This window comes from Podarcis raffonei, chromosome 6 (genome assembly GCF_027172205.1).
Source record: "Podarcis raffonei isolate rPodRaf1 chromosome 6, rPodRaf1.pri, whole genome shotgun sequence".
NCBI classification, from domain to species: Eukaryota; Metazoa; Chordata; class Lepidosauria; order Squamata; family Lacertidae; genus Podarcis; species Podarcis raffonei.
This window is the reverse complement of record NC_070607.1, coordinates 35,735,546-35,751,164: the sequence shown is the minus strand read 5'-3', so window position 1 is coordinate 35,751,164 and position 15,619 is coordinate 35,735,546.

Genomic DNA, 15,619 nt, shown 5'->3' with positions numbered 1-15,619 from the left:
AGCTCATCTACCAGGGGCTTCTGGGCAGGGTGGCTGGCAGCCCCAGAAGGCTTAGTTCTGTTTGGATAAACTCCACCATCTTTTTGATGTTTGATCTCTGTTGCTTAGATTTGAAAACACAGGCTAGTTAGAGAGAGAGAGAGAGAGAGAGAGAGAGAGAGAGAGAGAGAGAAGGAAACAAAAGACCTTCTCAAGCAGATTATGGCACTTATGGCTGCAGAGGAAGCAGCACAACAAATATTACTGCATGTAATATTTCAAGGGCTTCTTTTTCTAATTATGATTAGAAAGGGGATATCAGGAATTATTCCAAAGAATGTGGCATGAAGTTGACAGCCAGAGATTTAGAATAAGCACTCATTTCCTTAAAGAGCATGCAGACTTAGGGTGCATTCAGATGCGGGGAAATTTTGCCTTGCTTTTCCTGGTTATAATGCTAGCTCTTCTGTCTCGTTTTCTAATGTTCTAATGTTCTTGTAGCAGTGCAGTACCTGTTGCAGAACTGTGCCTTTTTGACCAATAGCATGACCAATAGCATGCCACATTAAATTTCACTCACACCAGTGGGTGTGGGGTTGCACAACACCAAGCATCCATGTCACTATTCCCCCAACTTTTTCACACATGTGTGCTTCTGTTCCCCATGGAAATTGGCAGGAGCATCCCAAATTTTCTCATTTTGCTCCCAAGATTTCCTGGGTTTATGGGGCTGCAAATGGATTGTTTCTGGAACAAATTAACACAGAAATTAGAACTGAACTTCCACTAGATTCCCCTGTATTTCCAGAAGTGGCTTTTGCGTCATGTGAAAGCTCAGATGTAATACTGAAATGGACAATGAAATGTTGGGGCGATGGAATAAACTACCATCCAAATGCACCCTTGATAAGGGGTACATAGAGAGAAGCATAGAAAATGCTAATAAAGAGAAATATACAAGCCAGAAGAATAGCAATTGTATTTTTTCTCATCGGGAAAAGAGACAAAGCACAACTAAGAAAGAGGTTCATCTATTTTCCATTGAAGCCAACGACAACATAATTTGAATGATTCTAGCTTCTGCCCTAAGACTGAAATACCAAATATACTTACTAGAGAGTAAGTGCCATTGAAAACAGTGAGACCTACTTCTGAGACGAAGTATGCCTAGACTTGCACTACACAGTCTCCTGTCTTGAAAACTGCAGGTGCAAACTACAGAATTGCTTCCATCAGCATGGTTAAACTGTGTTAAAACCTTGGATTGTTTGAAGAAGTTCTATATAGAGTATAAACAGATATTTACATGCATATCTATGGAGAATCAGATTAGAGAAAAAAGTAAGAGTTCAAGAAAAACAGCTGAGGATCACTCCATAGCCTGAAGAAGTCCCAATTAAGTAGAATTACTGTTGCAATTAAGCAGAATCCTTGCCATTAATCACTGAACTCAAATACTCCCTTTGGGTAACACTCTTATTAAAGTTTCTTCATAGCTTATTTTCTTATCTGTCTAGAAACCACATGGATCCCTCCCTCCAAAAGTAAGTTTCCAATATTGTCATGCGTGCATATGCATCTAACTTTGAGCTAAGAGTGCTTCCAATGGAGTCAAGTGCATACTTACATTTTTGGAGTATCAGGTGCTAAATGAATAAGTAATTCTTCTTACCAGAAGTGTGATAAATTAAATAGAATGTTTTATTGCTGTGTGCTGGATCACGAGCTGGAGTCAAGCGTCAACTTTCCCACAGAAAAATGCAAGGAAGTTTAACATTGTGTTCAGCTCATGCTTGATTTTAATGGCAGACCTTAATGCCTATGTCAGAAGCAAATGCAGAATTCAGGCTGGATAGATCTGGAGATTCACCAACTACAGCCAGATGCAAAATGGTGGTACAAGCAGACAGCAAAGCCTCACCACCATTACACCAAGAGCTGGGTCAGATTATTTTTTTATAGAAGGGTAAAACAAACAAGAAGTAACTCTGAAGGTAGTTCACTGCCAGAAGCTGTCAATGTGTTTTGCTTGAGGTAGTCTACTCCAACCATCTCAAACCTGGTACTCTCTAGAAATATGATTTGTTCTACAACTTCCATGAGCCCCAGCCAGCATGGCTGTGTTAGCTGGGACTGGTGGGAGTTGTAGTCCAAAACATCTAGAGGGCACTAGATTGAGGAAGGCACCAACAAACAAAATCTTCATAGTAGAGTTGCATTACTAAAATCAATGTAATTGTCACTAACCTGCTTGTTCACATTATAATGAGTCCCATTCTTTTTAAAGATCCAGCATGTGGATATAAGTTGGATATTAATAATATATAGCTCATATGCAATGAAGCACATAGACATATGTTCAGCTTGGGGCAATAGGAATCTGTAACAGTCTTCTCCACTGGTAGTATAATGGGAGTATGTATAACATTAAGAAATGTCAGGCCCAGAACTGTGATCATCTAGATCTGGATGCAGCTATCCTGTGTGGCAAGACACCAGGTTGACAGGCTGAATGGTTTCCTTTCAACTTCTCCTTTGTATCACTTTCTTAACAGTCTTTCAATATATCCTCTTTATGTAAAAGATCAGTAGCAAGAGCGATGCAAATGAGGGCATCATGGATGTTGCCACAACATAACACAACAGTCTGTCAAGAATTCTCTTCCAGAACAGGAGTTGAATGAGCACTGCTTCAACAGATGTAGTATCTAGATAATTGCTGTCAAAATTCCTTGGGACCAATATGATTAATCTTGTAAGTTTTCAAGACAAACCTCCCATGCTTTGCTACTTTCAGTAGAGTGTCTTATCTTATATCCACAATGACTATATTTGGATCCAGTATAGATGCTATGAGGGAAATGTTATGTGTGCTCTTCTTAGTTCATGCAATGTTGGAAATGTATTTGGTCTTTTATTCCTTCTGAGGGCTCGAATATTGAGTAATATTCAGCCATCTTGGATTCATGCATGGCGAGCAGACATCCTACTTGCAAGAGGGGCAACATGACTTTTCTGACACAGATAGGTCACTTCTATCTGAAACAGAGTTTTGCTGTTTACATCAATGAGATGCCTATGATGTCAACAAAATCTATATAGCTTATTGGTCAGGGTATAACATGTTACTACACATACCTGATAGACGATCGAGAAATACAGTCATGGTTCGCAGAATGATACCTCAGACCAAGGGTCACCAATGTGCACAAATGTCCACAGATGCCTTCTATAATGTCCATGGTGTCCTCTTCCTCCCCTGTACCCTCCACACTGACATTGGGCTTGAAAGAAGCACTCTTCTACAGCCAATGGAATCGACTGTGGTGTGTTCTTGGTTTGGAGGTATGTGTGGTGCCCAAAAGAGATTCTTTGGTTTGCAAATGTGCTCCCAGCCCCAAAAGGTTGGGAACTCCTGCTTTAGCCATCAGCTTCCAATAAACTAGCATCTTTCATTTGGCCTGCCTGTATTTCAGTTTATCTTTCCTAACAGTTCATTTGACAATAAGTAATATGATTATTAATCTTTCCTGTGTTTTTATAACTGTAGCTTTATGATATGCCAAGTGTTTAAAGTTCACATGACAGGTATAATGAAAGGTTTGGGAAGAAAACACATCATACAGTGGCGAGTTCAACATAATTAGTAGGTGGCAGCTCCTAAAGCTCACTTGGCAGAAATAAATGAGAGCCTATATTGAGGTGATGAAAGAAAGAAAGAAAGAAAGAAAGAAAGAAAGAAAGAAAGAAAGAAAGAAAGAAGAGCCTGTATTGAGGTGAAGAAAGAAAGAAAGGAAGGAGGGAAAGGGAAAGGAAGATTTCTGTGCAGATTTTCTTTCTTGTGTGTATCAGGTTCATTAGTTACTTCAGTACAACAACAACAAAAATACTAGTTGCAGTACATTGGTGACCTTTTTGGTTTCATGAACCACCTCCTTTCTCCTTAGTGTGGTCAGCACTGACCCAAGCTATCAGCTGACTGGTGACAGTAAGCATTGACCAAAGGGCACCCTGGGAGTCTGTGGCCTGACCTGTACATAAGTTCACTTAGGCTGCCAAAGTGACCCAAAGGGACAAGTTCTAAATGTTTTGGACTGCAACTTCCATAATCCCTGACCATTGGTCATGTGGGTATTCAGTCTATAGGTTCTCCATTTCTTGGGATAAGGAAAGAGAGAGAATGTATCATAAACAGCAAGTTAATGAGAGGGAAGAGTTCGACTGCATACAGAGCTGGGAGACAGAAGGAGCTTAGAAAGAAAGCAGAGCAGCATGTAATGTGTGGGTTATGGGGAAAGCATAGGAGCTAAGCAGACAGAGGGAGTAACAGAGAAGTAAGCAAACAACAAACATAGATTGTATATGCATCCAGGAATAGCCAGATTTAAGAATCTGGACCCAGTGAGTGCAGCTTCCAAAAGGGACTGTTTGATTATGAACATGTCTACGGTTGGGGAGTGTCTTTTCAACTCAGCTACCTCAGGATACACATGAAGGAAAACTTGAAGAAACGTCACTCCATGCCAATGTCTGCTGAGAGATATTTGGGGATGGAATAAACTTTTGTACCTCACGTATTTTATGTCAAGAGAGGAGCTCTTCCTTAATTAACAAGCATATTATATGTATTATTTGGTGAGAGAAATTTTCTGCTAGTGCACAAAACAAAGAGGAGTAAATCATTACTTATTTATTTATTTATTCGTAAAAACAAACCAAGAATTGTGTGCAACACAATAGTTTGAGGCACACAATTGGATGGGGTGGAATTTGATGCACCTCCCAGAATCCATGTCATAATACAAAACTTTTTTTTTTAAGATAGAGAAATAAAAAAAACCACTAATGCCCATCACCAGCATCTCAAGAGGACACCTTGAGGGATGCTTTGGTGAAAGGGATTTTGAGGATGGGGGCAAATAGTCTCAAAATGAGGTGTCTGGCCATGTGCTGAGCTAGCTAGCATTCATTTTATTCATTTCAGTGGATGATCTGTGGAGTTCTTATGTGGGTTCCATCAGAAATGATGGAAGCTAAAGGCAACTGCAGTGTTTTCTAGACTGTATCCTTTACCACAAATATATTCAGTGCAAATCCAACAACCACTACAAAACAAGTGTCTTGCATTTTGTCAGCTTTCTCAAAACCATTTTTAACAGAACAAATCCCAGTGGTTTCAAGAAAATTCTACTAAATATCAGAATTACGCACAAATAATGTGATGTGCAAACAATCGGTGCCAGGGAAATTGCCCTTAAACTGGCTAAGTCCCATTGACTTCAGTAGGACTGAACACAGAATCACTGACTCATAGAATTGCACAATTGAAGAGACCCTGCATTACCTACTAGTGGAAATGGTTCATGGCTTGAAGGCTGCAGCCGCAATCTATAAGCAAGTCGTTTCAGAAGAATGGTAGAGCAGTTTCTCAGAGGTCAATGGAACATCACTGGGATTATTTCCGTCAATGTGGTCTGTGGATTTGCAGTCTGAGCGCCCAACAGAGTAGAAAATTTAAAAGGTCATGCAGTATTTAAAAGGGCCTCTAGTAGCTCTTCTGTATCTCGAACCTTTAAGGGTAACAACTGTGCCTTATTTCAAAGCTGGAAAAAATAATATTTCCAGTAGACTAAACATGCAGCTTCTATTCTTGTGGATGTATGAGATTTCAAGCATCCCATGGTGACTATTTAATGTCAAGAACAGATTTATTATGGAATGTATAGAATGGTAGGGGGATGGAAAAGAGACTGGCAGAGTTAAAAGAGATCAAAATGCAATCGAAGTGGCATTCACACAGCAGTTTATTCCATATCCCCAAAGTTTCTCTAATTGTTAATTTCCACACTGTAAGTGGGAAATGGAATAAACAGCTGTGTGGATGCAGAGCTAGTCAAACCTCACCATTCTATGGAGGAACTTTAGCCCTATTCAATCCATAGAGAAGGTTGTATAGGTACATACCTTAGAGGACAGAATGAGCTCTTGTAAAAAGTTCTCTGACTTTCTTATACCTAATAAAGATGGGTTCATGTTTGGGCACAGAACCTGTACTTTTAGGCCAGCTGGGATTGATATGTTTTATGGCTATTTCACAGGCTGATTGCCAAGTCACATAACCTTGACACAATAAACGCTCTCTCTCTCTCTCTCTCTCTCTCTCTCTCTCTCTCTCTGTGTGTGTGTGTATAGAGAGAGGTATATGTAATTTCATTTTGAGACAGCTCTATCTAGGCATATTGGCACCAATTTTAATTGATTACACCACCATTTTCCTCAGCTTTCCTAACAGACATGATACAGTGCTCTACCTCAATCACTTTAAGAGCAACCTACTTCAAAAAGCTTATCATTTCAATTTTTCACACATTCTGTTTGTGGGTGTGGGTGTTCAGTATTTCACTCTTATCTCATCTCACAGCCCACTGCGGTAAGCCGGTATTCCTTAACAATAGCCCTTTTCAATCTCAGACCTAATAAAAAGGGAAAAATGTGTATCACAAGAAGAGAAAGTTGCCTATTTCTTTTTATTATTAAACTCTCCCATTGTTTTACTGATAAAGAAGACTGCCACTTGAAAGGAAGGCTGCCTTTGTATTAGCTGCAATCATTCTGACACTAATGAGAATTCCCCACCATCTCGGTATATACAAGACCCAACTACAAAACATGTACATGGATGATGAATTCAGGTCTTCCACCCCTACTATTCTTACAGAAATCAAGACAGAATTTATTCACAACCCCACTTTTTATTGTAATGCCTTCCCCCCACTTCTTTGCCTTGCAAAGAATTTTGGCCACTGCTATGATTATGCAAATTCTGTGGATGACACCTTAGAATTTCATGCAAACCATATTCTTAAGCAAGAAGTGAGACATGGGGCATATGTTTTTATGTTTCTGCATTAGTTCTGGTCAAAGATATTATTTACATCTCCTATGTTAACAACCTTATCAGAATGAATCAGAATGGAACATTGCTGAATACCTCTTTCAATACGTTGCTTTCATCTGGCCCATGAACGTGTAGCCACATCATGCTGCCTCTGATGTCACTGGGACCATGGTGATGCCAGGAGTCCTCCCATCACAGAACCTTCACAGCTACTGCCGCTGCTTCCCACCTTCTCTTCCCCAAAGCAATCTGTTGGCAGAAGTTCACAATAGGCCCTCCATTAGGCTGTAAATAAGGCTCCTGTAAGAAAAGAACTGCATGCCCATTGCCTCTGGGGGAAAAATAATACTAGAAATGTGCATTCTCAGATCAATCATACAATCTGAAAATCTGGCCCAAGTTGGAACATGTCTTAGTGATGCAAAGATGTAGTCAAGTCTGATTCGCTAGTATAGACCGTTGTGATGCCTTGTTACTTAGCATGTGGCCCTAAATTGTCTAGGATTTACCCATATGTCTGATCTAGGAAACATTACCCTCTTGCTCAGTTGTCTTTGCTCATCCTCTGTGATATCAGTATGTGGCCAAATACTGAAAATATCCATCTTAACATTTCAAAATATAAGAACATATTAGGGCTATTTTTAGCCAAAATAGCAAGTATATAGTGATCAAAGCACACGCATCAAGCCAGGTTAACTGAACAATGGCAATGAATGCCAAGCCAAACATTCTAAAAAGTTTCCTATCTGATTTTGGTACAGAGACTTTTCTGGTGTGCAGCAGTGGTTAGAGGTTTGGATCCAGGCTAGGGAATCCTGGGTTCAAAATCCCATTCAGTTAGGGAAGCTCACTGGGTAAGCTTAAGGTAAAAGGTAAAGGGACCCCTGACCATTAGGTCCAGTCATGGCCAACTCTGGGGTTGTGGCGCTCATCTTGCTTTATTGGCTGAGGGAGCCAGCGTACAGCTTCCGGGTCATGTGGCCAGCATGACTAAGCCGCTTCTGGTGAACCAGAGCAGCGCACGGAAACGCCGTTTACCTTCCCGCCGGAGCGGTACCTATTTATCTACTTGCACTTTGATGTGCTTTTGAACTGCTAGGTTGGCAGGAGCTGAGACCGAGCAACGGGAGCTCACCCCGTCATGGGGATTTGAACCACTGACCTTCTAATCTGCAAGTCCTAGGCTCTGTGGTTTAACCCACAGTGCCACCCGCGTCCCTGGGTAAGCTTAAACCACTCACTTTATCTGAGCTTAAGCTCCCTCACTAGGTTATGGGAGAGAGATAAAAGGGGATGGAGAGACATCCTGTAAAGATGGGTGGGATCAAAATGAAGTAAAAAAGGGGAGCACATTTGAGTAGAAGACTGGGAAGCCAATGCGACCTCTGCACAACTGTGTGGAATCAGATGAAGTCTAAGGTCTAATGATGCTGTCCTCACTGAAGTCAAGGTCACCTTCTACTGTGCAGGTTGCAGTTGTCCTCCAGAATCAGTGTCCCATGTAAGATGAATTGGGCCTGTCCAATTTCATTTTATCCCTAATAAGGTTATATATCACAACAGCTGGATGAGGTTGAGGAGTATTTCTTATGGCTAAGAGTGGAAATGCATTCAGTCAGAGTAGGCAGTGGCGGGCTAGATGGACAGACAGTGTATATGACCTGGTGTATAAGGTGGCTTCCAATTCTGTGTCATGCAAATATGCAGGCTCCAAAACCACAGATTCAGAAAGGGAAAGAAAGGAATGGAAACATCATTGTGTGTGAAATGGCACAGGGTGATCAAAATGTGAAATTGTTGCTCTCTCTCTCTCTCTCTCTGTGTGTGTGTGTGTGTGTGTGTAAGAGAGAGAGAGAGAATTGTATGGTAGCTATTGTACTCTGCTCTGCAATACAGTGGTACCTCAGGTTAAGAACTTAATTCGTTCTGGAGATCCGTTCTTAACCTGAAACTGTTCTTAACCTGAGGTACCACTTTAGCTAATGGGGCCTCCCACTGCCGCCACGCTGCCGCTGCACAATTTCTGTTCTCACCCTTAAGCAAAGTTCTTAACCCAAGGTACTATTTCTGGGTTAGCGGAGTCTATAACCTGAAGCGTCTGTAACCTGATGTACCACTGTACTGGTATTGTGATGCTCAGATCCTCCATAAACCTTTGTTCCTTGTCCTGCTACTGCCCCCCTTTCCTTTGCTCCCTCATTACTTGGTCTTGGAGCAACTAGCAACCCTGGCTAACCTACTTTCCACAGGGTGCCTTAGGATAGACAATAGGCAGCAGGTGATCTACATATCCCAGAGCTCTTTGTAGTCTGCAAGGTAATAACATGTTCCAGGGATGCTGCAGGGAATCTGGAGGTGGGGGGACCTTCAGGGTGAAAGGAGAGCGAAACTGTTGCGGTTCCTTTAATTGATGTTAGGAAAAAAACATCTGGTGCACCTGCAGGTTTTGTGGTCAGTGTTTGAAGGCCAAGAATGTCACTCTGACCTGGCAACCGGCCAAAAATGAGGTCATCCGTGTGTAAATTAAGAGGGTTGGTACCTTGCCTTTCTTGCTTCGCTGCCTGCTAACTCTGCCCAATTGGTATTGAACTCTGTGCTGTATGTATGCTGTGAATTGTTGTGCTTGCTTTGCATTTGAAGCTTGCACCTTCTACTAGAGATCTAGTGCAACCCTTCACTTGTGTATGTACATAGTGAAACTGCCTTAATGCTCTGGACCTTCCAGTAAAGGATTGAACTGACTGAAAATCTGAAGTCTGACTAAGTTTCTTTAGCACAAAGTACACTGTTACAAACCTATATACTTGGAGAGACTGCACACATTTGGCATATGCCCTCCTCCAACAGAAACTGCCTGACCCCTTTCTCATCTTCAGGAGGTGGAAGTTTTCTGGGGGTGACAGGCATTACTCCCTATTTTTAAAAATCCATTGTAACATGACTTAGGTCACATCTGTACTATACATTTAAAACAGCATCATACCACTTTAAACAGTCATGACTTCTTCCAAAGAATCTGTTCACCTGTGGTTTTCTGAAATATCAGTTTCTAGACTAGGAAGTGTAATGTTGCACTCAGGTCCTGCTTGCGGCCTTCCATCAGGCATCTGGTCAGTCTCTGTCTAGCATAAGATGCTTCTTGGGCTTTTAAGAATAGGAACTGTAGTTTTTTATGGGTGCTATTCCCCACACAGAGCTGTGATTTTCAGAGTAGTTTCCTCTTCCCAGGAAACTCTGGAAATGGTAGTTTTGTGAGGGGACTAGAGGTGTCCTATTGGTTGTCCATGGCCCTTGGCTCCTGGATCACTTCAGACTGGTGTTCACAGCCTAGCCCTGACACTCTGAAACATGCAATATTCTGGTTGCCTGTTGTCCACACTTGGGTGCTCTGCGAAAAAATTACATCTCCCAGGTTCCCTGGTGCCTTATTCTGCCATCACAACTAGTTTAGATGATCATCCAAGTTGGAGATGAACCTTTGGGGAGAATTACAGTCATTTTGACATATTGTACACATTACAAGCTAGACAAATTTGTTTTCTGAACCACGTGATGACATTCTTTCAGTCAACATTGCCAATTTCCAAGACCACGTGGACACCTGCATATTGAATTTAGCAGTTGGACAAAAAGATCACAGCCAGTTCTCCTTCGGCCGCTTGCACTGTGATGGGAGGGTAAATAGAATACTGTATATTGCATAGTCACAAAACATCTTTTTAAAAGCCTCTTTTGTCTCCACTCCTTCTCAAGTTTCTGTCTAACTTGCTTTGGAATTGCCACAGACGGATGATAAATAGCAATATCAAATTCCCTTTCCCAGGTAGTTTCATCAGCTGTTGAATATCCTATCTGCATTTTTCAGATACCATATGGATCCAATTACCCCCATGCTCCTACATACTTAGGGTACTGCTGCAACATTAAGGCATATTCTACATGAATTTGAGTTTTTTTCTTCAGTGGCTTTTGCCTGGTGACATTAGGATTCCTTGTCAATCAAAACACAGAAAAAATTGTCTCTTGCTGTGCCACTGAGACCAAACTGTCACAGAGAAAAATATCACACAGCACAAAAGATGTACCTTTTTGATACAACATGATTATCGTGATCTCATATTTTGTTGTGGTTTCTATTGATTATTCCCTTTCTGATTTTTTTTTTCTTGCAGAACAGAGTTCGTACTTTGATGCTTTTCTTTGATAAAGTTATAAAGCCGCCTTGAAGATTTCAAATCTGTCATGGGACTGCTCCCTTCACAAAGAGTGTGTTGCAAATGATGTCCCCCATTCTTCAGAAAACAGGCTGTTCGCCTCTCAATCAGCCAATATGTAGGAAGTCTGTCTTTTTCATCTCTGTTTTTCATTCTGTTCTACTGAAATATTAACTGGGCAATATAATACTGCTGACGTGCTGTTTGCTCTATACATCTCCAATGCAATTTATTGCACGAAGACTCCTATGGAATGCAAATCAGTTCTCTAGTCATCTCTTCCTTTTGAATGCTAGTTGGCAACTAATTTTTAACAGAAGCCATATTTTGAACTGATTAAGGGTTGAAGGGCAAGCAACGCTGGCTCTGCCACCTTGATTCACTCTACAGATGGCATCAACGTTTGAGAATATCTGGCTCAAAATACGATTTATCCAGCTTGCAATATGTGTCTGCATTTCATGGTGGGATCTTTTGCCCCCAAAAATGGTCTTCTGCAATGTAAATTAAGAATATTATGAGCTTATTTTGTCCCTTCATGGTGTGAATTCCTCAGACTAGGTGTTCAAAAAAGGCAGTAGCTGTGTTGACAGTTAGTTGGCACAAGTTCTTTCACTGCTGAAATTAACTTTATCTCATAATGGGTACATAATGTACAGATCAATACCATGGTTTTTCACGTACATGCCTTAGGCATTTACATTCATCATATTAATGTGACTCAAGAAGCAAGGAAAAGAACACACACACACACACACACACACACACACACAACTGTATATGGCAACCCTAATATATGGCTGAGGGCTCTTGTGAACAGAAAACTAAACAACCAACCAGTTTTGAAAATTGCCATTGCCACTAATTCAATTACCAACAATGTATGCAAAATTACAGCATATAGTGGGACAGTGAGTGTGAGTTGGGGGAATGGTGTCATGGACCAGATTGGGGCCCCCATATGGCCTAATTAAGTCTGTGGGTCAGAGGTATCCCCACCGCAGTAGAAGGAATCAAACTTCAATAACCTCTGAGTTCCTTTCCAATTATTCCATTGTTCTGTAAGATGGAACGTCAATTCTCTACAGGAGCATGACTACTGTTCCATAACTTCAAAGGAAAGAGTGCTTGGTTGTGGAGTCATGTTGACATGTATCACAGACATTAGCCCCACTACTAATAATGGCCATATAAATATGACAGCTTGTTGGAGGGACCAGAAGCTGAGTGGCTATGCTTTGCATGCAAGAGCCTCAAGTTGGATCCTTGTCATCTACATGTTTTTGTTTTTGTTGTTTTTTGGTTGTTTTTTTAAAATCAAGTAGGAGGTGGTTTGAGCTTCCCTCTGGCTATGACCCTGGGCAGCCACTGCTAGCCAGAGTAGATAATATAGGGCTAGATAGGCAGTTTCCTGTGTTAGGACTGCTGGTGGTACTCATGGCAGCTCAGAGTTGATTTCTAGAACTGTTGCAGCTACTACAAACATATGATTGTAAAGCAGTATCACACTGTAGAAGATTGTGTACATTTTATTGCTAGCCTTGACCCTAGTACTGAATGAGAGAGACATATGAGAGAACTCATGGGAAACACTTTGAAGTCCAATGCTGCAGCTTCCCGGTGGAATTAAGTTCCAGCCCTTCTCATAAGAGAAATCAACCAGTGTTTACAGAAGGAACATTATGTTAATCTTAAAATGTATAATTTGAAACAAAATTCTGATTTTTTTATGTCCCCCAGCTACCTGTAGCTTCATTCCCTTACAATTCAGGGAAGGGGAGAGGGAGGGGAAACCCACATTCATTACCACAAACATGTCAGCTTTGCACTGCACTGACAGCCTGCAAAAAAAGGAAAAGGAAAAAACCCTCTTCTGAAATGCTTGACTTGTGTGTCACAGTTCTATTATTTGGGGCTGGTTGTGCCCTGACACAAGGCTGTATGATGCTTTGCCCGTCATCAGCACAGTGTGACCGGAATAATTCTGGTGAGGCTTTAAAATATGCATTCAGCCGTGTAAGAAAAATCACCAGCTGCATTTCAGCCTGCTGCCCACGTCCTGAGATAATTCTAAAAATGCCCACTCCTTGAAAATATTAAGTGCTTGACCACTTGAAAGGGAACATGCTGCATTGCTACTTAACTGTTACATTGCATTTATTGAACGATGTTATTGATAAGGATGGACAAACCTGTCTGTTTGGGGTTCTCTTGTTTTCTCATCCCCCCCCCAAGCTTATTTGCCATTCACCACTTTTCTGCATCTCTGAGCTTCCTTTTAAAAAAGTCCTTGCAGAAATTTGTCAGCACTTTATACCACATTTTATAGCACATCAATGGCTGCTAGCCATGAAAGTCATGCTCTTCCTTCAGGGCTAGAAACAGTAATGATTCTGAATGCAAGTTGATGGATACTGCAGGATGGGCAAGTGCTGGGGACTTGCTTGCAGGTTTTACCACAGGCATCTAGTTGGCCACTGTGAGAACAGGATAGTAGACCGGATGGGCTAGCCTGGTCCAACAGGCTGTTCTTAAGTTCAATTATCCTAAAATACACATTTTTAATGTAATTTTCCAACATGCACATTTTTTGGCAAGCATTTCTTCTTAATAAAATGCATTGTTATGTGTTGTTTTCACCCATGTATCCACTTTTAGGCACACAAACCCCAATATATATACTTTCCTGCGCATTCTTTGGTTGTACAACTGTCAAATTATGAATGGTAGCTGCATTTTGCTTCACTCTTTGTGAAAATTAGCTAGGGTTGCCTTAAAACTAAATTAAACTTCTGCCCCATCCCTAGATACTGCATTTATTGGATAATCTTTCTGCAAAATATTTTAATGTTGAAAGGCATTTTAGCCCCACACCCACCATTTTGCTGCTTTTGTAATAAATTGTGAACATCGGCAGTTCATAGCTGAAGACTACATTTATCCTCCTCAGCCCAAACACTATTAAAATGCAAGACTTTTCAAGATGTCTCTCTCATCTGTCACACTCAAGATTCACAGAGTGTAGTCAGCACGCTATGACATGATTTGCATTCACAGCATAACCTGTACAGTTAAACCTTCACATTTTAGTGTCAAGCCATAAAAAAACACCGTACTGTACTGACCAAATGTATTTCCTAGAATATTAAATCTCTCATGAACTTCACTACTTTCAAACAGATGTTATTACATATTGTGAATACCAAGCGATTTCTGTTTATGCTCATTTTCTGTTGGGATTTATGCCCTATAAATCTGCTCTGATCAATTTCAAATGCCTCAAGAGTTCCCAATTCTACAGTCATAAAGCAATCCAAATCTAAACCTGCTTCTTTTACTACAAGAACCCCTGCCACATAGGTTATCTGACTGGCAATATTTTCTCCCTCTCTCTCCAGGAACTTGGGCATAAAATACAGCTTTTGTAGACGAAAATACATAGTGGTTAGAGAAAAACACTCCCACTTTGTTTACATCTGGATCAGTAGGTGGCAGTGGTGGTCAGAAGGGCTTTTTCTTCAACGTAGGCTGGTGTGCCAGCTGCACATGCTCCTCCTGAGAAAGTCAGACCAGACTGTGGTATCAGGGGTGGAGCGAGCCGGAGCAGGACATTCCACGGGGCCTCCAATTAGTCTGCCTGCTTCCTCCCACTGAGTCATCCTACAGCTGGGGGGGGAGGCAGCGGGCGGACTGTTTAGGGCAGCAGGGAGCCTGCAGGCACCCAAGCCACCATGTCACACCCAGGAGAGACACCCGGCTTGGGCGTGCAGCAGGCCCAACGGTGAGTGCCACCCGGCATTTGTCACCCCACTCAGTGGTGACACCTGGGGCTGCCAGCCCCACTGCACCCCCTTCCTCTGCCCCGGTATGGTATCACATACCTTAGACACATCAAGATTGGATTACCGAAGTGCTCTCTATATACCGTATTTTTCGCTCTATAAGACGCACCAGACCACAAGACGCACCTAGTTTTTGGAGGAGCAAAACAATAAAAAAAAAAATTCTGAATCTCAGAAGCCAAAACAGCAAGAGGGATCACTGCGCAGTGAAAGCAGCAATCCCTCTTGCTGTTCTGGCTTCTGGGATAGCTGCGCAGCCTGCATTCGCTCCATAAGACGCACACACATTTCCCCTTACTTTTTAGGAGGGAAAAAGTGAGTGTTATAGAGCAAAAAATACGGTATATTGGGTTAGCTGTGAAGAGCCTTGTTTGTAGATGATGTTCCAAACCAGGCACCATAACCTTCTGAAAGGCAGTGTGGGAAAAGAGAAAGACTATTAGCCACTCATGGTTTTTTGAGGAGTGGGAACTATTTTTAACTAACCATATCAGGTTTCAAATTAACATCTTTTCTGTCAATCTGATTCCTGATTAAGTGGGGTATCTCTTCAATGCATTAACTGTTTTTATGGATTAATGTTGTGATTTGGCATCAGGTACATAGGAGGACTTGTGCTCTCAGTACAGCCTAGCCTCTGGCTCTCTGGGCCCTCTCTTATAGACTAGGAGAAAGCCAGCTGC